A 24,988-nucleotide genomic window follows, 5' to 3' on the forward strand; every position below is an offset into this window, starting at 1 on the left:
TTTTAATACTCAGTCCTTATTTAGCCACTATGTTAATCCAATATTGGTTCATTCTTTAGAAAATAGTCAAACCTTAAAAATAAAATAGTCAAATCATCCAAGTATGGTAGTGTTTGCCTATTATTACAGCTATTCCAGATGTGAAGACAGAAAAATTCTGACCTTGAGGCCAGCCCAGGAAAAGTTAGTGAGACCCTCTCAAAAACACAATTCAAAACTAAAGTGCATGAGGTATGACTCTGATGGTACAGTGCTTGCCTAGCATGTGCGAGATCCCGGGAAAGATACCCAGTACCACTGGAAGAAAAGAAAAGAATGGAAAAAGATGTCAAGCATGGTGGCTCCAACCTGTAATTCTAGTTACTTGGGAGGTAGAGGTCAGGAGGATCATGGTAATAGGCTAGCCCCCGCAAAATGTTCACGAGACCTCATCTCAACCAATGGCTGGATGTTGTGGCGTACCTCTGTCACCCCAGCTATGCAGAGAATCACAAATAGGAGGACCATGGTCCAGGCTAGCCTAGGCATAAAGTGGGACTCTATCACAAAAACAGCCAGTGCAAAAAGGGCTGAGGAAATGGCTAAAAGCGGTAGAGCACCCGCTTCATAAGCTTGTGGCCCCCATTTCAACTCCCAGCACATCCCACCCTCAAAAACATAAAGGCCAAACCATTTACGGAAAGTGCAGGGAAATATTATTCTATCCGCCCAGGAAGAGGCGTCAGTGAGCGTCACTTTTTCATTGTCATGAAAGATTCAGGACAAAGGACCACTGAGGAAACAGGAAAGCATAGTAGCTCAGCATCCCTAAAACAAACTGTAATGAACGAAGTAATCCTGCAGCGGGAATTACTGCAATCATCTCTCAAATATTCTGTGTATAACAGGTCTCAGTTTGCTGCTTCTTTGACAATAGCAAAATTCTAGTCTTGGCTAATACTAGAAAGCAGACATTATCCTGACAGGCTCTGCAGGCCATGACCATGAGTTTTCCTGTACTTCTATCATTTCATCTTTTATAATTACTGTTCACTATATCAAAGAGGACTAATTTTCTCTTATTTATTTTTCTCTTGTTTATTAGTGTATATTAATTGTACAAACCAGTTTCATGTGATAATTACATGCTTATGTGCTTATAATGTACTTTGATCAAACTTGCCTTCTCTATATTCTTCCTTCCCCCTTTAAACAATTTTAACAGGTTTCATTATTCTACTTTCAGGCATGCATATGAGGCATTCACATTCACCACCCTTCACCACAGTCCCCTTACTTTGTCATCCACAAAATTCCACATATGAGAAAGAACCTATGATGTTTATGAATGTGACTAATTTTCTACTTACAAAAATACTACATTTCTTTTAGTATACATTTCTTTTGATTAAACAAGGTAAGTTAAATTAGAGTGCTAAGAAAATATTTCAGATGGCACAGAAATTACTGAAGAAACTCGGCTTAATACATCTCAAACCAAATGTTTCTTAATAGGTGAGCTTTGCCTCCTCAGAGATAGTTTGAAATGTTTGCACAAACATTTTAGCCATAATAGTATAAAAATTTGGTAAGCAGAGAACAGAAGTTGCAGGAAATCCTGCAACCTGTGCAATATAAGTAAGCTAAAAAAAATCCATTAAGTAGTCATAAGGTGAATCCTTCTTCCTTATTTTTTTTGCAAAATGCGTATATTTACTTGTATAACCACATACATTTTTTTGAAGTCAATAAACCTGGTAACTGCTAACCAGAACACTAAATAGGACATGAGCACCATCTCAGAAACCTCCCTGTGTTCCTCAGCTGTTCCTTCCAGGGCAGAGTTAACCATTCTGAAGGCTCTCACTAAACATTAGCTTTGCCTCTTCTAAACTGTTTAAAGGGAACCATTCATTACAGTCTTTCATGCTCATTTTCTTTGACATTATATATGTGAGATTCATCCACGTTACTGCACATGGCAGTGACCTGTCCTTTTTCGTTGCTATACCAAATTCCTTTGTATAAATTAACATCAAGTAGTGATGGACATGATGACTTGTTTTTATTTGGGGTTGGGGCTGCTATAAAAATTTCTGAACATACCTGTATATATGCATATAGCTTCCTATCAAGGATATATTCCTGGGAGTAGAACTGCCAGATCATAGAGTAGGAATATATTCAGGTTTAGTAAACTTTTCCATGTAGTTTTCTAAAATGGTTTTGGCAATTTCTACTCCCATTAGCAATATATGAGAATTCTCTTGCACTATATCCTCACTTGATATGCTTTTTTGCTTTTTGGTTTTTTGTTTTGTTTTGTTTTAGCCATTCTTACTAGTGGATACACTCAATTTTAAGCATCTGAACCAAGATGCTTTTTACTCATAAACATTAGTATCTTTGCAAGGGTTTAATATTCACTGATTTTATTTCAGGAATTCAACTCTCACACAAATGAAGGGACGTCTGTATTCTATTTCATTTTAAACTACCAAGAATGGTTTGGTTTATCAGAAAATCATATAACTGTCAGTAACATCACAATCTGTCTTTGAGTTTGTAACAAATTCACATAATCATCTAAGTTTGCATTTGTAGCTACCACATGCACAAAGATTTTGTGAACCAAAATGTCTGTAGAAATGACTATTCCTCTGCATTTCTGAGAGTTTGCATATTGAAATAGATTGTTAACTTATTATATTATTACCCATTTATTGTTCTTTATATTATATTTAAGACACTATAATTATTCTTTAGTGAACAGTTTATATATATACACATTATAAGTATAGACATAGATAGATGTAGATATAGCTCTACACACACATACTTCATGATAGCAAAGAGGAATTTATAAAGTAATTCTTATATAATAATTTGATAAATTCAGAACTATGTTTCCACTTCCCCTCTTTTAACTCTGTTAAAACTTTCCCTTTGGTTGTAAATTTAGGGGCTTAAAGTAATGGGGGTAAAGTATGATTTTTCAAGAGAATCTTAGAAATCAGTGTTTTGTGGGAAAATTCAGTGCACTGCTAACTTACAAGACCATTTGGGGGCCTCAGTTGTCCTCAGTCTCACTTTTCATCATTCTTATCATTCTTTCCAGCCCATCCAAAAGCACTGATGACACTGTATGGAAGGATGCTTTTTCAATTCCTCTACACCTAGACCTAACTGCCACCTTTACCCACTCAGTCACTTGATTGGAAATATCCAATCAGGATATTTCTCTCTCTGTTAAACACTCACATATAAGGTGCCAAAATCACATCCATTTAGAAACAACATTTTGTAAAAGTAGAAATACTGTAATTTCAGGACTTGTCCTGTGAGATCAGAGATAGGGAGATACAAGATAGGGGAATACTATCTATGTGAGTCTCCAGCCACAAGTGACTTTGCCAAAGCACTTTCTTTATGTAGTTATGCTCATGGAAAGTTTGCTTGCTGATGTAACACAGACCATATATGTTCAGCTGAATTCTTTAGTCAACTAATGATCTAAAGTCCTGGTAAATATTTTATTAGTTTGATTACTATGACTGGGTGGTGCTCATGTAGATATATATGTATGTATGTATGGGAAAGTGAAATGGTGGAAAGACGGAAACCTAGACTGGAATTCCAACAAGAGAAAGAAAGATCAAGATGAATCAGTATTATCAAAATAGATGTTATAGCCGTAGAGGTCCATTGATCACTGGGATCATGTAATTTTATCAATACATAAAGCCTCAGTTGTAAAGAATGAAATTAACTCCCAAATCTTCAATGTAATGGGAATTTTTAAATGTTTGATTTCAGAGAAAAAGAGCTGAATTACAGAATAAACAACAAATAAAGGAGCAAGTCGTGGAGAGATTTTTCTGCCAGTGACAAGAATGAAGAAATCAGGAGGGAAGCTTATAAAAGTTATGTGTAGTTCAAAATCAGGATCTATAGAACTATTTTACAGAATCAAGATCCAAAGTGGTCCCGATAAACTGACACACTGAACCAGTGGTTTGCAAACATGGCTGCACATTATCACCAGCTGGGGAGCTTACCCTCAGAAATTCTAATATGATTAGTCTGGGTCAGGACTCAGGCATAGTTTATAAATGCTCTCAAGGTGGTTTTAAAGTGTAGCCAAGGTTAAGACCACTATCTTAGCGTCTGCACTTTAATAAATGTTCAGATGCCATGATTGTCAGAAGTGATGGGCAGGTGGCTGAAAGAAAAGTGTCCCAATGCTGAATATGACTTTTGTGTTAAAAAGGAAAATTCAGAGAGGGAGAGAGAGAGAGAGAGAGAGAGAACTCAAATTCATAGCTAACAGTAATGGATAACATCATCAGTGTTTTCCGCTTGCCAGACATTGAACTGAGTTACGAAGTCATGGGAATAGTCTTATGAAATTGGTCTTATGAAAAAATAGGTGGAGAACTAGATGAGCAAATGCATGGATTTAATATACATGGAAGATTTGGTGAAGGATGCCCAAGAAAAAAAATGATGGTTACCTTGAGAATTTGAGGTGAGGAATGTATTTATTTTTATTATGTAGCTGTATATTCATTTGAGCTTTTTCTTCACTTTTACTAGGCATATGTATAATGATTTTTTAAAGTATTTCTTTAATTATGGCAATTTCTGTTCATAAGGACTGTTGTTTTTCCACTGTGTCTCCCAACTAATATTATCTATTTCTGCTCCTGCTGAGTCAGGATATTTTTGAATTCCCCTTTGTCCATTGTTCATTTATCCTACATGCCTACATTGAGTTGTGCTAATAAGTAATAGATGCCAATGCTTTGATTTGACATGGGGGTTGGAACTTGCTGAAGGTTGGACTAGTCCATGTCAATGGAGAATATTTTTCCATAGAAAATCAATGATTGGGAACATGCTAGTCATGCTAATTAGAGCACTGTGGAAGATATACCCAGATATACAATTATACTGTGTATGTCTAGAGTTTGGGATTTTGACGACTGTGACTACAGCGTGGTAAGACGATAAGAATAAAAGAAAATTTACATTAGCTTGCAAACCTTCCTCCTTTTGCAGCTCCCTTGGGTTGCCAAAGCCCAACAGAACTTTTAGCATTCCATTCTATTGATCAAGTCCATCTTTGATGTTCTCTTTAAACACACAGCCCTAAGCAGAAATGCGGGTGGTCATGGGAGTGGGAGAGAAGACTGCCTACAGTCTCTTTCCACAGGCCCCCTACATACACACCTCTCTACCCGGAGTGTCCTTGCCCCAAACTACCTGCCATCAAGAAAGCATTTTCCCTTTCATTTAGAAAATGCACTAATCCCGGGAGTAAGAACAGCTGAGATGTATTGCTAATTTTATTGTGTAGTTTTATAATCTTAAACTCCATGCTTCACTATGAGAACTCCAACTTTTTAACTGTGTGCCATATCTTTGGATGACTCACATATTCAGTAAAATACTAGCCTTGATCATGGTAACTAATCTGTTCCCAACTCTACTGTTCTTAAAAACAGTGGTCTATAAAATCTAGATGCAGGAAATAGGAATAATGTAGGTTAACATGTAATTCCAGCATCAAAACCATACAGGATGGTTTTCTGTGTGCCTCAACCTATTAATTCTTCTGAATTGCCCGCTTGCCTAGCATCCCAGATTGCTAGAGTATCCTCATTGTCACAATAAAACTTGGTTTTGTGTTCCAAATACTGATGGTCTTGTTAAACATAACTTGAGGGTTTTATAGGTACATATTCAGTTTTGTCTGGATGCAAAAAGAGCAATAAATAACACTACAGAAATACGTAAGCTACCTGAAAACCCTCATTATATATTCTACCAAAAAGTATAGAGAGAAATTAAGATTTCAAACAAGAAAGCTTAATCTGTTTGAAATTTTCTTTCTAAAATGACAGCTTGTAATATGTATGAAAAAGTATCTGAGAAAGAATCAATTCAATGGCTTAACTACAAGAGAGATAGCTTATTGAACGGATAATTAATATAGGAAAATCAAGTTTATTCTTGAGAAAATAAGTTATCAATGAATCCATGTTCATGCATTTCAACAAAATTGCATGTTATATTCTTTTATAAATGAGATTATTATCAATCAAATGGATTTTAGTTTCCAGAATATTATCAGAAATTTTCATCTGACCCAAAGGAGAAAGAGCTAAAATGGAATCAAAGGAAAAAAATCACATTGTGATTTACAACATATATTTTCTGATCAGACTTACAAATCCAGCTAAAGTGTTTAATCAATACAGAGCACTTAAAAATGATGTCAGTTATAGAAAGCTTTCACCTGAATGCAGTACTAAAGCTAACTTCCTGTTAAAAAATAAAATTAAAAAGACCTTGTTTCTTTTTAGCATTTATTTCTCTAAATTAAGTCTAATGCCTAACATGTTACATCAAATTTAACCTATTTCTCAAACTTTTATTGATGAGGCTACAAAAGATAAAGAATAAATATTCAAAAATAGCTGCCTAAGTATTCATAGGCTGATTTGTGGGACTTTGAATGCACAGTTCAAGGACCTCTGTCTTTGTTTTTAGAAGGCCATATTTCTCCTGGACTTATTAGAGATAAAAAGTCAATGCTGGGAATATCTCAGTTGTGTTCCAGGTATAAGGAACTGAATCATGAAATTCTACTTTTCTCTCTATTGATATTTAGAAATTAGTTCTCTTTAATTCAGAAATAGAAACCTAAAGAAAGTTTTTGGCCTCAATCAGTAACATCATGAAGGACTTGAATGGAATAAAACTGAATCAAGTCACTAAACAATGGACTACAAGTTGTCTAAGAGAGGTTTCTCATTGTTCCTTGATTAAAAAACGTGGGTTTGATGGTCAATTAAAAGTATATCAGGTTAATGTGTCAAAAAGAAAAATTACAAATGTTTGCTAGCATATAAAATAATTTATTGATGGACAAACCTTAAAGTAGTTATTGAAGGAAATCGATACTATTTTAAATCAGTATCAGTAGTTTTATCAAGTACTTGACATGAATTTTTTACTTAATCATCACAGAAGTTCTGTGAGCAGACATTCTTATCTTTAGTTTATAATAAAAGTCAAAAGGTTGACAGCAAAAACCCTTGTTCCTTCCTATTATTGCTTATACTCTCTCTACAACAAAATTAGAAATAAGGACAAAATAGTTTCTGCTGGGTATTGTGGGGGGAGAGGGAGGGGGCGAAGTGGGTGGTAAGGGAGGGGGTGGGGGCAGGGAGGAGAAATGAACCAAGCCTTGTATGCACATATGAATAATAAAAGAAAAAGGAAAAAAAAATTTTAAAAAATAATAAATAAATAAAAGGTTGACTTTTATTATAAACTATATTATAAATTATTATAAATATAATAATCATATAAATATATTATAAATTGCACTAGGTCTATCACATAAGTGATAGAACCTGGACTTGAACTCAATTTGATCTGATTCCATAGCCTATAAGCTTTCTTTTAAGCTAGGCTTTCTAGCAAGGAGAAAAGTTATCTCTAGAAACAAAATACTTCTTGGGGATAATGTCAGATTCAATGATCTATTATCACTATAATAACACAAGAGATAAAACTGAAAAATTCTTTATGGCCTAAAATAATAAACGCTTACCTCTGCCTACAGATCAAGTCAGCTGAACTTGGGCAAGCTTAGACAACGTAATCTAAACTCACTTGTATATAGGTGGTAAATTAGCAGGTGGCTGGTGATTAACTAGTCCAGAATTTTCTCAGGTAGGATGATTTGTCTCTTTTCCACATGGTCTTCATCCTCCAGTAACCTAGCTTGGGCATTCACGACAACAATAGAGATCTAAGTGAGAGAATGGAAACAGGTATGGTCTGGGTCCAGAACTGGCACACTGATATTTTTGCAATAGTTTATTAACAAAGGTAAGTCAAAGAGTCAATTCAGATTTGCCAGATGGAGAAGTAGACTCCTCCTTTAGATATTTAACCTACAAAGTTGAATTGCAAAGGGCATACATAGACTGAAGAATTGCACCATTCTTGCAATCAACTGGACACGATGCAAGGGCAAAAAGGACAGCAGTGTGTAGACCAGGAGTGATTTCTTATCTGCATTTATTCATGAGACAAATAGTAATTGATCTCCATTATGGTCCAAGGACTGTATAGCACTGAGCTTTACAGGGTTGAATAAAACAGATAATGTTCATCCCCAAATGAAGATTAGATTCTACTGAAGAGGATAGACACTATGTAAAATAATTAATGCAATAGTTAGCATATGCATTAGTCATCTTGAGCTACCATTTACAAAATTGAAACAATGGAAATTTATTTTCTCACAGTTAGGAGGCTGGAAGACCAAGATCAAGGTGTCAGCAAGGTTGTTTTCTCTGAAAGAAATAAAGATGTCAAAATGATGCTAAGATTTTGGCCTGGATAACTTGAAGGAATGCAGTTAATATTAATAAAAAATAGGAGAGACTATTAGACTATTGAAAAATCCACAGGAGGAAACATTATGTTCTGTTTGCTTGGTTGGTTTGTTAATTTGGTTGTTTGCTTGGCTAATTGTAAAATTATCAACAGCTCAGTTTTGATATTTATCATTAAGATAGCTGTGTTGGGATGAAGTCCAAAGGAAACTAGGTACAAATTTCTAAGAGTCCTCTCCCACTGCAAAAATGCAGGACAGACTTAATTCTTCTGGAAACAAATCTTATCAACCTATGCAAAATGCTGTGTAAAAGAGAACCCATCAGAGACTCAGTGTCCTGTATTTTTATAGAGCACTGGTATCATAAGTACCTCTGCCTTTGATGTACCAAAATCCCAGATTCCTAAAGAAAAGCCAGCATTCAATACACACCCCAATGTACAGTTTAGACTCAGAGAGCCACTTCTGTCTGTTAACTGTTAACTGGGAACATTTCAAGTTCAAGAAGTCAGCCAAGGGCCAATCTTGCAAACAAACCTTTCTAAAGACAGCTGTCTCAGCCTGGCTATGTTTACTTTTTCTGTACAATGCCCTTCAGACATCTTAGTGTAGATGTTAAGCAGGTTGCTTTGGTCTCTTTCTTCTTTTGCTTTTTCTTCTTCTCGTTGAAGGAAACTTAGCATTCATCCAGCATTGAATTTGGATTGTCAGATCAAGCAAGGATCACTATAAACACTGACATATTTAAGAATAGTGACTTTAAAATGGCCAGATATGATTCATTAGTGGATTGTAGTGTCTTTTACAATTTATTCATATAATAAAATGGAATAGTTTAGGCTAGAACACCCTAAAAAGTGCATGAAAATGAAAAAATAAGAAAATATATCATAACACCCCTGTGTGTTTTATGTAGTAAGAATAAATACTGTCTTCTGAATTTGTGTGTATGTGTGTGTGTACTAGGTATCAACGAAAATGTATTTTATGCTTGGTCACATTTCAATTCATTTTTAAAACAGCACTATACAGAACTTACAATAAATGATCATTTTGTAAAGTAGAAGACTCTTGTCTCTATAGTCAGCCTAACCCAAAGTCACAAGTACATCATGAAGGAACAATGCATATTAAACACCCTGCTGTGATTTCCACCCAGGCTCCAGAAGCTGCAGAAGGTACCAGTGTGTGAGGTTAATGGAGGGATGCCTCAGTGCTGGGTTTAAAATCCATGTGGCCACTTTCACAGTGCACAACTGGTTCATTTCATTATCTGGATCAAAGATGGTGAATATTTCCAGTCCCTAACAATAGGTTTAGCATTTTTATTCAAACCTCTATGAATACTCTCACTTTTTTAGAGCATTTGGGAACATTTTGGATATGATTATTGCATTATCTACATAGCAAGGCAATTTGAAGTTTGGAAGGAGACATATGCCAAATCAAATTCCCTAACAGGAAGTCCAATGGGCATAAATTTTGCAAATCAGACCTGGTACGATATCCAGTGGGTAATATATGGTTTGCCATCGCACAAGAGCTCATAGGAAGTCAGAGGCTGCTTACAGTAACTGGAAAGAGCACACAATTCCACACCAAATATCCAATTATTCCTCTAACAACTTGCTTCCTGGATGTACTTGACAGTCATCTAGTTCCAAAGCTTTCAATCTGAAGTCCAAGTCCTGTCATGTTCTCTGTGGCTGAAATAGTGTCTTGCAAATTGTAGACTATTTGGAGTGGTAGAATCTATCTTCTTTGCTTCCCTTTATTTTTTTAATTGACAAATGACAATTATATATATTTACAGGTACAATGTGATGTTTTGATAGAGAGATAGACAGGTAGATAGATACATAGATAGGTAGACAGATAATGAATTATTGTAACAAAGTAGTTAGCATATTCATCACCTCACCTACTTACTTGACATTTTTATGATGAAATTACTTAAAAATCTATTCCTCTAGCAATTTTGAAATGTACTATTATTATTAACTATGATCACCATAAAATATATTCCTCCTTTGTAACTGAAACTGTACCCTTCAACCAACATCTTCCATTTTCTCCCCACTTCCTAGCTTCTGGTAACCATATTCTGCAATCTACTTCTGTGAATTTAATTTTTAAAATTCCACATGTAAGTGAGAATATGTGGTACATGTCTTTCTGTGTCTGGTTTATTTGTTTAACATAATGTTCCCCAGTTTCATCCATGTTATCACAAATGACAGAATTTCCTTCTCTTTTTCAAGAACAAATAGTATTCCAAGGCCTAACCATTCATCTGTTGATAGTATTCTTAGCTTCCCCTGGAAAAAAATCAGAATATATGGGAACTTGGCTGACTTTCTGTTATTTTTATATAGGTCAACCTCCTCCAGAAGAATTCTCAGCTTAACAGTGAGCACATACCAGTGTCATTCACTTGCTTTGCCTACTGATCACATGAATATTTAGCTTTATCTAACATGGAGAATTAGTGTCTACCATGTATACCATGAGAAGAGCCAAAGGAGTCAAGTCTCAGAGATAATTTTGTAAACAGCTTTTACATTTTCCCTTTTTTTTTCCTGAGCACATAATTTCCTATTCATTGCAATTGCTCAGAAAGTGTTGTTGATGACTGTTGTACAGAAAAACACAGTAGGTGTGCACAAAAGTGAGAATCAGAAAGCCAAGTATTATGGCAGAGAGGAACCTTAGAAAGTATCGTAATAACGCCCTACTCACAGAAATGCTTCCCATGCCTATAACCTTACTTTTCACACCACTGTAAGCTAAAAATTTGTACGTGCAATTTTTAGATCACATGGTTTGAAGATACACAGGAGGCTCACGCCTGTAATCCTATCTACTTAGGAGGCAGAGATCAGGAGGCTCACAGTTCAAAGCCAGCCTGGGCAAATAGTTGGTGAGACCCTATCTTGAAAAAAAGAGTGGAGTGGCTTAAGGTGTAAGCCCTGAGTTCAAACACCAGTACAGCAAAAATAAAAAACAACAAACTACAATGTTGAAGAATGACTCCTTCCTCCTCAGTGCCATGTGAACACTCAATTGTTCTTCCTGAACTGGAAACTTTTGCTCTTGTTCTGCAGCCTAGAAACCACATCCTTTATGTTCTGTTCAAATTCCACCCCATCCACATGACTTTTGAATCCTGATGGTTCTACTGAATATTGTCTAGATTATGGCAGCACTTTCTGCCTTTTCTACTCTTTGCTGGGGAATGGAAACTCACAGTTTACTCTTGCTCTTCCTGATTCATCAAATAAATATTAATTTTCATATTTGTAAGACAGTGTACTAATCACTACCAAGTTTATAAACTCTAGAAAACTCCTTCTTTACTTTCACAGAGGTAGCCTTCAACTATGCAAAATACCCAGTGACCAAAATTTATCACATATTGGATCCTGAGAAAATAAGTTATTAAGCATAGAAAAAAGAATGAGTGAATGAACAAATGAATAAACAGGTGAGCTAGTGAATGAAGTGTCTCTGTATCCTTTGGAAGGTTTATGGCTTATTTTTATGTAATTTTTCATTTGCATCATGGTGTGACAAGCTACATTCACAGCCATGAAGTCCTCCAAATCTGACATTACTGTTTTATGCTACTCTAATTCTATAGCTTTCATGGTGACAAAAATAAATTCAGAACAAAATGAGAAGGGCAGCCAGATATCAGTGAGAAAACACGGAGGATGGATTAGGATCCAGAGGTAGTTTCTGAGTTCAGAATTTGCTGGTAACTGACTTCATTTAACTATAGATTCCAAAAGAATGTCTTACTGATCTACTTTGTGACAGTTTCCTCAAGCCAGGCATGGCAGTGTATGACTGTAATCACAGAACTTGGGAGTTCTAAAGTAGGAGGATCATGAGTTTGATTCCAGCCTGGGCTACATAGTGAGACCCTGTCCAAAAAAAAAAGGAGAGGGAAGAGTTTCCTCATTGTTTGCTGAACAACAAGAGTATAATAATTTCAATCTCAGAATCTTTCCAGCAGTAATTTATTTTGATCTTAATTAGATCTGAGTGCATCAGGGACAGACTTTCTCCAACATTAAAGCATATTTTTAAGAAAATAATTAATAAATCTTAACTTATATGGAAGGAAAGAAGGAAAAGGAAGGAAGGAAGGGAGAAAAAGGAAAATTTCACTACCGTATTTTTGGTTTTGTTTGGAGTTTTTCCCTACGGTGACTTTTGTTTCACGACACCAATATAATGGGAAAAGGCCACTTTATTAAACTTGCAAATATAAAATTACAAAATCATTCCCTTTCTCATGTTCTTTGATCTGATCAATCAGGCTTTCTGAATTGAATTTGGTAAGTTTGACTTAGAGTATCTCTAAAAATAGATCAGATTCTTGGATTCCTTTATATATTCAAAACATACCTTGTTCCGAGGACGGTAGAAAGCACTTATAGCAGCCATTCTAGAATGACACTAATTATCTCACAAGAATCCTACATAAAGTGGGGATGTTTAACTTTAGCATGTTTCAGAATCACCTGAAGTACACGGACTTCTGGGTCCTGCCCCTAGAGTTTGTGATTCAATCTCTGGAACAAAGCCAGAAAATTGTATTCATAACCAGTTCCAAGATAAGGCTGCAGCTTGTCATGAAGTGACCACACTTGAGAGCCACTTTTCTACAAGATATTTCCCCCCTTGGCAGCTATTATTTATAGCCTCAAAAGACAAACTCAAGATCCATCAGCAAAAGTAGATTACATCCAATAGAACTAAATTTGTCTTAGAATCTAATTTGTCCAGTAACAGATTGCTCCAGGTTTCATGCAGTGGGAGCTTCCCAGAACCTGGAGACAAGATAACCACCACTTGAGAGTCTGAAAAGTCAAGCTAAAACACCTTTAAAATTTTACATGTCTAGGCTGCTTCAAAATTTTGAGTGAAGAAGAATCAGAAAAATATACATTTTGTGTACTTTATGAAGCCAATTTATTCCCTAACCCATACTTCCCTTCATTAACTTGAACTTGATTTCTTTCTTTTTGTAGTTGCTGTTTTTAATGTGCTTCAAAAACTGGGTTCTGTATTCTTTGCATGGGAAGAATGATGAGAGAAGGAGATTTAAAATGATGAGAGAGCAAGAGAGCCATGTTTGGAAGAAGCTTGCTTTTATCCATCCATCGCATACTTCAAATAAATAGTGAGCTTAAAAAGGTCTCTACTCCCTATAGTTTATATTCTGACCAACAGAGAATAAAAAATTTAAATGAGAGAAAATCAATTATTGATCTGCATTCTTTTTTCATAGACACTTGTGTGCAATTACATAATGCTAGAACTTGTTTAGATTTCTACAGTATGCATCTTACAGATTGATTTTGCTCTATTGAAATAAAACTGTAAAGTTACTAGATCTGCTTTAACCCTTTACTTTCAAGGAAATATTGGTTATGCCAAGAAAAGACTCAAGTTGTATCTAATACAACCCTCTTTTGAAATGTTTTTGTCCTTTTATATTTGGAGAAAAAAAAACTTTTCATGAAAATCTTTTACAAGATGTTTCTAGCAAGGGATGTTTGTCAGATATTTAAATATCCAAGTTACAGATGCAATACACTTGTCTTAAGAGCCTCCTGTTTGTCTAAAGCACTGATTTATTGAGAGTTTTTTTACTAGTTTGTTTTCCAACTATTCATTGTCACACTTTCATGTGTAATTTAAGGGGGGAGAGTAACATAGGTCCATGGGTAGATTTGCCATTCTGGATGAAGACTCAGGGTACAGGGGTCCCCTTTTCCTTTCCAGGAGAAGATTTAGATGCAAGGACAATGTGAGGCTCAAAAACATTTACTGAAAAATATCATATGCATTTTAGATTCTCCTTCAATGCACTGGGAATATTAATTAGAACCAGAGCAGTAAGCAAATCCATTGGTTTTATAAGAGTAAGCTATTGGCATATAAGAAAAAAATTAAAGGAGATGGTGATAGGATTATAAAGCTATGAAGTGATGCAGTTACGAGAAGCAGAAGGGAGAAGGAAAGCTGTCTACAAACTCTTTCTGGGTCCAAGACTTGAGACTTACCATATATTACACACAAATGATGTATATGTAGATTGTATATACATACCTGTATGTATTCTATATTATCAAAGTATTCAAGAGAGTTTTCATATATCACTATACTTTATCCCTAAGTAGGTCAGCACTCTCCCAAAACTAATAATTTCCTACATACTATCTTACCATTAACACCCTTGATGGAATTCACAATAATTCTCCAATGTCATCTAATATCTCCTTGCCCAACTATTAAGACTGGGGACCTTTATTGCCAGAAACCCTATCAGTAAGAAAGATAGAAATTAGTCTAGAAAGTTAGTTTAAAGTGGTTGATAATTGAGTATAATGACAATTGTTCAAGTTTTCTTGGAATATTTTAACTCACTTCTTTAATTCTGAATTACATCTTAAAATGAATTTGTCTAAAAAAGTGGTCATTGGGTATTTTATGTCAATCATTTTTGTTATTATCTTATAAAGTTCAATTTTTATAGTATGATTTTATTAATATACTTATACATATAAAGAGTTGTATATTTTATATTTCATTGATTGTGTTATGCTATTACCAAGACTTTATTGTAATGACAAAGGGAGTTCCCAAAAGACCCTACAACTAAAGATCTTTGAAAAGATCTTATACTTCAGAAGAACATACTGACATGACCTTAAGTGGCACAAGAATAAAGCTGGTAAAGGAAAAAGATAGGTCAGACTAAGAAAACAATAACGAAACATACATAAAGACATTGAGAATACAAAGAAATCAACTTAACTACCTCTAAAATTTTTGAAGATGCTGGAAAATAAAGAATGAGTGAAAAATCACGAAATAGTAAATTCAAAAACAAACATATAAATCCCATGTCTTTATTCTTTTTTAAAATAACATAGTCTTGAGATACATGTCATTGTTAAGAGAGTTTGCTAAACACATGTGAGGCCCTGGGTTCTATCCCCACTACTGGAAAAAAGTGCTAAATTAACTAAGAAATGAGGCACAGAGAAAACATGATAAATGTGATACCTAATAATATACAACCTACTAAGATAAGTTACATGAATTTTCTTTTCTCTGTTCTCCACACGAGCTATTGTTGTTAATTATCTTCCATGTGTTTACATTTTCTATACAAGATCTGAGACCATCTTAAACATCCTACTACCTTTCACACAACCAAATAGCACATGCCTTTTTACACATTGAGGACTTAAAAAAAACTGGTTGCTTTTCCAGTTGGTAAGAATCAAAAACCTAATTTCTTTTCACTTTTGTGATACCAAATCTAGGCTACTATAAGATATTCCAGGAGCCTTAGAAGCATATACTTTTATTTTTGAGAAGTTTGAGCCATAAAAGCAAATGAGCTTCTTAAGGAAAGGGGACTGGGTGGCAAACACATTCTCACGTGGACCAAGAGTGCTTTGGAGTGTCCTAGACTTTAAACAATGACAAAAAGTGCATTAACCACAAGATCAAGATGCCTAATCAATTTGCAAGCACATGGAAGGGCTCGGAATGATGGGTAATAAGCAGCTTGACTTTGTGACCAACAAATCATGTTAGACCAATTCAACTGCCTCCTCTGACAGAGTGGCAGACCTTGTATGCAGGGAGGAAGGGACAGACATAATATATTTTGATTTCAGGGAGGCTTCTGACTCTGTTCCACATGACATGCTCATCAACAAGGTAGGGAAATATGACTTGCTGTCAGAGATGGATTAAATTGATTAGAGAGGTGGCTAATTGGGAAGAAAAGGAAAGTCACAAACTGCATAAATACACACTGCAAAGCCAATATGCTGCTGGCTTGGGTCTGGATAAATTCAAGGACAAACACATATTGCAGGCAGACTAGAATACATTTATATGAAGAAATTCTTGCCTATCAATAAAATAGCTCATTACTTTTAATGGCTTTTGTCCCAACTATTTGTACATTAGCAAGTATATGAATGAATGGATACTATGTCCCTATATTTCCAAAAGTAATTATTTTAGATTAAAGCTTTGTATCCCCCAAAATACTATTAAAATGCAAAAGTAATGAGATGTAATAATTTTCTATTAAGCCATTAACAAAAAGTCTATTTCAAGGATAAATTTGACAGATATCTCTAGATATGACAAATAGAATAGGCATAGGAAAATATGACAGCTCGTTTTCAAGGAGAAGAAATATGAGAATAAGTTTGGAGGATGTTAGATGACAAAAGGTTCAGAAACTTTGAGGACTTCTAATCACTCTGACTGTAGCCAAGGATGACCTGAAGTTCCTTTCTTTTTAGCATGTTGGTTAAGACCTGATTCAAAATTAGGTATTAAGGGCAGGACAACAAATATTTTGAACTAATCCAATCAACTGGAAGAATTACTGTAGAACTCATTTGTTGCAATAAATTAGTCAATGAGTAAATCCTCACTAAACACCAATTATGTATGCATCTCTGGTAGGCACAACTTCTACAAAAATCTGAGATACAAAAGGAGAAGATAATACCTATGAATGATAAAATGTATGTATTCTGATCTCTCCTGTCTCCAACATCTGTGATCACTCAAGTTGAATACATACATTATAGCCCCTTTCTCTAAAATTTTCACCTAATTTTATCACATGTGATCATTTTAAAAGATGTCTACACATTTTTGGGTTTCCTCCCATGAATATGTGAAGACTAATTTATCTTCCCTTCATTGCAGGCTATAATTAATGACTGCTTACAATTAATTGAATGTGACCAAAATTATGGTGCATCACTTTGATGATTATGTCATAAAAGGCACAAAAAGTATTATGCATAATGAAAGATATTTATGTACTTGACAATAATAAAATTAGAAACATCTATTTATTAAAACATGTCATAAATGAAAATTTAAGTCAACGGACATGCGAAGATGTTTTTAAGCCTACCACTATTCAAAGGACTTGTTTCCAGAATGAACACTCAACTACAAATTGATAACAAAAAGTCAAAATCAATAAAAACAGTTCACTGAAGACTTACTTGGATATTTTACAAAAGAGAAAATCCAAGTGGCCAATAAACAAAAGAAGATCAGCTTAACCAAGGAAATGTAAATGAACACTCTATAAGATACAAGGATATATACTTGTCAAACTATATAAATAAAATTCTAAGAAAAGCTAGTGTTAGTGACAATGTAAAGAATTTTCAGCTGAAGTTCAAAATAGGCATACCCTGTGATTCAGCATTGTGCTCCTGAATAGATCATAGAAAATGTGAACATATACGCAGGATACAAGTACAAACTTTAACAGTAGCATAGATTTTTTTATGACCTAAATCAAGGGAAAGATTGTTTCAGCAACAAAATATGCTGTATTGATAAAATATAGTTGTGAAAATAAACTAAATAAAGCAATGTGCATCAGCTTGGAGGAATCCTATAAAGGTAATGTTGAATGAAACAAACATGTATTGTGTGTATCTATTTTAAGTTCATAAAATGAAAAACTAAACAGCAATGCCAAGCAAAGCATATATTGGCGCTAAGATTACAAAGCAACACTATGAAGTGATTACCATAAAAAGCAACATGGTGGTGGCTATCTGTAGCACATGAAGGGAGCTGTCCACAATGAATATGGGGGAAGTTTCTGGAATGCAGGCAGCATGATGGTCCACATGTTTCCTTTCTATGACACTGTTTATTTTTGTTTTACATACTTCCTTGTGTGTTACATTTAAATTTTTTTTAATTTGCAGAATAATAGCAACAAATTCACACTATAGCCCCATAAATAAACTTCAATTTCTACAAGTCTTTGGTAATAGTTCTCTGAGGATTTTCCCCCAAGAATCCCATAAGATAATTGGAAAAACACTCATACTCAGTTTATCCTATTTCATCAAGTTTCAAAAATTCACTAAGTAAATATTAATTTAGCAGACGAGGAGGTGAATATGATCAAAGTATGCTATATGTACATAAAAGTGTCAAAATGAAACCCATTTATTGTACCATTAAAATATGCTAAGAAAAAGAAAAGGAAGTGGGGCATGATGATTTCTGATTATAATCCCAGCACCTGGGATACTGAGACAGGAGGATTATAGGTTTAAGGCCAGCTTAAGCTACATAATGAAACTCTCTTTCAAAAAAATGAGAATTAATTGACTGTAATTGACTGCCTACTGTATAGTAGGTATTGTCCTTGCCATTTGTAATCATAGCAATGAGCAAAATGTAAAGAAAAACTCTTACCCTTACCCACTGAAATTGTATTCTAGTTTAAGATTTAAAAAAGAATCATTTTTAGCAATAATGATGAAATGCATAAAGTAAGTTGAGCCCCAGAAAAGACACATTCATAGCTCTCCTCATAGTTCTTAGTCTCTTTCTCTTTCTCCCTCTCTCCCTCCTTCCCTCATGTCATTTAAAACTATATTTCAGCCTAATTCCCTTAGACTTTCCATAAATTAGAGCACATAACCATAATTAGATTTGTAATCACATTCTTTAAGTTTGTACCATGAGGAGAAAGAAAGACCATCCTAGAGCCAATGTATAAAAAATCCCAGAGAAGAACTCTAGTTAGCCACTTTAGAATCATGGTTTCATTAAAGAACCAATCAGTGAGACTGAAATAATAGTGTACTATGTTTGGCCAGTCCTAGACTTATACCTAATCCTGTGACCAGAGCCATCTGTTACTGAAATTGGAAGCACCTCTATAAAGGTATACAATAGGTAAGAGGAATTTTCAAAAGAAAGAGTGCTGAAATTAGAATTGAGTAAGTAGTGCTGATTCAACAAAAACAGTTGATGTTCTCTATGAGCTAAACAACAGTCAGACATAATGCAGATCAGATCAGTCTATTTTAAGGCAATCATAAAAGAAAATAACAGTAAAATAAAATAGAAACACCACTGCAGGACAACAAAGAAATAAGTAATTATATCCCACTGAAGGATCAAGTAAAGGTTTATAGATCTGTACCTCATCCCACAGAGCAGATTCTCAAATTTATTCCTGGAAGGATCAAGCTGGACATTTTTAAATCAATTTTTTCCTTTCATTGTTGTGTTGGAAAGGGGTACATTGTGGCATTTACAAAGGTTCTTACAATGTATCAAACATATCACACTTGAATTCACCCCCTCCATCATTCTTCTTTATCTCCTCCTCCCTTGATTCCTGGAATAGTTTCAACAGGTATCATTTTTGCATTTATATACATATGTATGCATTTTTTGCACCATATTCACCCTCCTACCCCCTTTCCCCATCACCTCCCCTCTCCCACTGGTGCCACCCTTCCCCCCTTGGAGGGCACCTGTTATACCCTCCTGTTCTCTGATTTTGCAGGAAAAAAAGGTAAAACATGAAAAGAAAACATGACATTTTTACTTGTTTGAGATAAAGGTACACTGGGAGTTTCTTTGTGGTATTTCTATGTATATTTGTATTATAACCCCATTGGTTTATCTGCTCTAATTTTCTTCATTCTACCTTAGTTCTTATGGTGGTTTCAGCCAGTTTAAGGTTTCTGTATTCATTCTTATATAGAGAGTATAACACTAATGTGAGGAGACAATAAGATCATGCTGGCTTTCCTAACACAGTCTGACCAGAATCAGTGACAACAGAACCCATAAAATGGCCATCCTGTCTGATAATCTGCTTCAGGAAGTAAGATCAGGGTTTAATAGTCCTTATCTGCCTTCCCAGGATTAAAGACTGCTTTTCTTATCCAAGCTGAGGTAATGGAAGTTTATAAAACAGTCAATAAAGAACAATGATGCAGCCAAGAGAGAAAAACGGAAAGCAGAAAAGAAACAAGTGCTCTGGTTTATGCTCAGGCTCCCTAAATCAAGATTTTAGAAAGCCCTTCCATAAATGGCTTAATTGGATCTCTCACAATGAGGTCTCGCTCTCCCCTGCGAAAGACTCCCCACAAATTTTGAAGCTCTATTACTGGAATTCGGCCTATGAGTTCAGAGAACCATTACAAATGTGGTTACTTCCTTCAGACAGTGTGTTTGGACTTTCATTCATCATATTCTACAATCAATCTTTCCATTTTAAGAGTAAATTTTAAATAGATCCCCATATTACTTCTTTCTACACACTCCAATACAAGTCTCTAAGATTAGCTTCACTGCTATGATGGGAATTTTTTTCTTTTTTAATCATTTTATTAAACTATATTAATTATACAAAGTAAAAGATTTCATTGTGACATTCTTACATGCTTTTAATATACTTTGACCACATTTACTCCTTTTATTAGCCTCTTGTACTCCCCTAATCTTTTTTCGTTACCCTAATTTTCTCCCTTCTACTTTTATGTCTTTTTTATGTTTTTATTTTTTATTAGCATATTATAGTTATGCAGGGGGGATACATTGGATACATTGTAATATTTATATTGTTATTACAATATATCTAAATTAAATTCACCCCCTCCATCATTCTCCCTCATCCCTCCTCCTCCCTTCTTAGAACAATTTCAAAAGGTTTCATTGCTGTTTTCGTACATGAAAGAGAACGTTAACAAGTGAAGAATATTGAAACACATTGCATCTATGTGAAGATATTATAAAGCAATGTACTATAAGCTGTTAAATAATAGGTGACAGGGCAATAGAGAAAGGGTAAGTAACAGAGGGGGTTAATCTGATTAAAGCAGAACAATACACATTTTTGAAATACCAAGGCAATCCCCTCTTGAACAATCAATACTAAAAAAAAGGATTGGAGGAGTGGCTAAACCAGTAAAGTGTCTACTTAGCAAGCATAAAGCCCTGTGTTAAAACCCCAGTAACACCAAAAAAGAAAGAGAAAGAGTAAGTCATTCTGCCATGACTCACCTTTCAAATACCTGTTAGAACAGATAAAACACTTACAGATACAGATACAAAAACAATGTGTTAACCAAATTGGAGTACTACAGGGAGAGTCTTGGAGAGACAGATGCAAGAATCCAACATCATGCACGTCTGAGATCAAACCTCTGTGAGCCCATTAAACTCACTGAACTTCAGTTTCCTGTGTACAAACTGGCTATGATAGGTTTCTCTTGAGGTTATTATGGAGACTACATGAAATAATATTTATGAACACAATTAACACAATTAAGCATGTTAATAAGCCTTCTGTCAAAAGTGTGTGTGTTTACTATATTTTGAGCTCCTCATCATCTTGTATGACAGAAGTCTTGTCTGAGCTAATTTTGGGCCTCCAGTTTTATCCATATGGCTGCCTTTAAGTTGGGGAATGACTTATGAAGTTCCAAGGCACAGGGTTGAATGGGGGACATCTGTTGCATGCTGACCACTATAGTAGAGTCAACTGCTAACAACTAGCATACTCCTAGCTCACATCTTTAAGGTTCCTTGGTTCAGTGAGCTTTCTGCTAGTCCTTCGCCCTGTAAAAAAACAATCTAATCTCAGTGTGTCTATGGCCCTGTCTGGCAGGTCTAGCAGCTATTCTCTTCTGGGAATAGAAAACACAGAGACCCTCAGATCAGTGGAGTTTTGCCCCTCTCTAACCCAGGATCAGTGTACAAGGCCCTCTCTTGGTGACTTAACAAATTTTGTGCTCAACCCTGCTCTTACCCTAACCCCAGGATGAGAGATTTTATCTATGGATGGGAAGAGCTCTAATCTTCTCAAATCCCTCTCCTCTCAAATACTTTACAGCTATCTTAAATTCTCTCAGATTCCCTCAGGGTCCCAGACATTGAAAACTAAAGTCAGAAAATCTATTATTCTTTTTTCTTCTTCGTCTTACTATTTTTATTTGTTTATTTATTTTTGGCAATACTGGGGGTTGAACTCAGGGCTGGTACTTACTAAGCAGGCACTCTAACACCAGTCCTTTTTGTGTTGGCTATTTTTTGAGAGGGAGTCATGCTTTATGCCTGGGCTAGACTGAACCATAATCCTCGTAGCTGTGCTTCCTGCATAGCTGGGGACAACAGGTGTAACACCATGCCCAGTCACTGGTTGTCTCAAGAACTTTTTGCCTTTGGTGGCAAAAAGACCAGGTTCCTCCTGGCCTCTGCCTACTGGCTAGCAAGGATTACAGGCTTGAGCCACCACCCCCAGCCTATTTTTTCTTCTTTCTACTTGCCCTTTCCTTCTGGAATTTATGGGCTTTAAGAGGACTACAGAGATGCAGGTAGACTAAAGGCACAGACTGTGCACATTGGCCATGTTGTAACATAATGCAAGTCTCAAAAAGTTAAAAGAATGAAATCATGCAAGTCATTTATATTTACAACTGCATTGCAATTAAACTAACACTAAAAAGAAAAATAGAAATAACAAAAACACAATATATCTTAGAAATTAAGAAAAAAGGCTTCAAACTATATCTAGGTGTCATAGAAGAAATAATAATGACAAAATATTTTTAAATGTGTTTGTACCATAACAAAATAGTACATTGTAACAAAAATACTACATTGCAAAACTTGTGGGATATAGCTAAAGCAGATATTAAAGAGCCCAACAGAGTTCATGCATGTATTAGAAAACAAGGGTGTGTGGCAAGTAAGGATCATCCATCTGACCCAGATCCTTCCTCAGAAGACTTATTGCCCCCCACCCCAGGGGGATTTTCACCTGTCAGTTCCTTTGTGCTGTGATGTGGTTGCAGAGAGTTGCCTACCCTAAGGCCTACCTCAAAGTGACCTGTGTCTAATAACTAAGTAAAAAAGGTGTAAAGGCCCCATCCAGTGCTACAACCCCAATGCAGAAGCATTCACACGGGACTTATTTGCATCCGAGCTCTCCACCAAGCTAGCTGAAGCTGTGGGATCTCCATAAACATTCAGCCTCTTCCTGGTCCTAATTCTGCTTCTTCTCATCTTGTACTACAAACTTCAGTTCACTGTCTATGTAGAAAGAATCCAATCTGTGATACCTCAAGAAATTAGAAGAAGTATCAAACACTATGCTGAAGAAAATTATAAATTAAAAGAATAAAACATGACTGGAAATCACTGAAGAAACCAAACTTCCAATAGAAACGATGAAAAGACTAAGGGGAAACACAATTTACCAGCACAAGGGAAGAAGAGAACATCACCACAGATTTTAGATGCTTAACAAAAGGATGTTAAAATCAACTTCAGGCCAATAATTTTTATAATAACATACACAATCCAAGCAAAACATAACTATTCAAACAAAGTCAAAAAGGGTTTGAAAACTCCCAATAGCCCTATAGTCATTAAAATGAATGAATCGCTAATTTTTAAAAAATTTCAACAACAACAACAAAAAACCCACAAAGTCCAAATGACTTTGCCATGGAATTTTACCAAATATTTTTAAAAATAATTAAATCACTTTGTAAGTATAGGGAAGATGTAAAAAATAGACAAAATGAAGGCATATTTGTCAAGCAATAGGGGGCCAGCACAGACCTGATATGAAAACAGCAAGGATGGTATATCAAGAAAAACTGCAAATCTCTTACTCATTAGTATCCAAACGAACATCTTAAATAAAACGTCAACAAAGCACATGCATCAATCTATGAAAAAGAAAATACTGAACAAGTTTTGATGATTTTTTGACAGTATTGGCGTTTGAACTCAACTCATGCTTACTAAGCAGACCCACTACCACTTGGGCCAAACACCAACCCAAGTTTTGGGTTTTAAAATTAATAAATTAATTAAAATACCACATGAAAGAAAAGTCATCTCATTTGCTTTAGAAAGAAGGCTCAACAAAATTCAACAAATATTTATGAGAAAAATCAAAAGAATACTTTAGAATCTAATTATGAAAAGAAGTTTTCTGTATCCATATAAAAGCATATGTGAATATTTGGGGGGCAGTAATGGATGTGAACTCAGGGCTTCATGCTTGCTAGGTAAGTGCTCTACTGCTTACATCAGACCTCTACCACTACAAAAAAAATTTATCAAACATCATACATAAAATATTTCTCCTTTCACCAGGAAAAAAGGTGATGATTCTTATCATCAACAATTAATTTGGCATTGTATTGGATACCTAAACCAATGCAGTAAGACAAGAAAAAGGAATAAAATTTATAAGGACAAAAAAAGAAAATTTAAAACTTTGTCTACACACAGAATTGATCCTGTATGTTGAAAATCCAGAATTTCATGTATATATGAATTATATAAAATATGTGAATTTGAAAACATTAGTGAATACAAAATCAATTTGTGAAAACAACTAATATTAACATCATCAGAGCAAGCCATTAGAAAATAAGTTTAAAATTCTGAAGATACCATCAATAAATTTTAAAATATGTGTAATTTTATAAGTATTTTATTCAGATGTATTAAGTAAATAGAGAAATAGAGATTGAAACACCATTAAATGTCAATTATGTTCAAATTGATTCATATATATATATATATAAAATGCAATGTCATACAATGTCTTATTGAAATTAGTTTTTACAAAACTCAAAAAGCATCTTCTCAAATTTATGTGGAAATGTAAATGCAACAAGGATAGCCAAGATATTCTCAGAGAAAAAAACTTGTTGGGAAGACTTCCTT

At 34.9% G+C, this 24,988-nt stretch overlaps 1 pseudogene; it reads right to left on the bottom strand.

Annotated features, from left to right (window-relative positions):
* Positions 1-24,988, bottom strand: part of LOC141422691 (AT-rich interactive domain-containing protein 1A-like) — a 139,329-nt pseudogene that overhangs the window by 22,153 nt on the left and 92,188 nt on the right.

Source organism: Castor canadensis, chromosome 4 (genome assembly GCF_047511655.1).
Source record: "Castor canadensis chromosome 4, mCasCan1.hap1v2, whole genome shotgun sequence".
NCBI classification, from domain to species: Eukaryota; Metazoa; Chordata; class Mammalia; order Rodentia; family Castoridae; genus Castor; species Castor canadensis.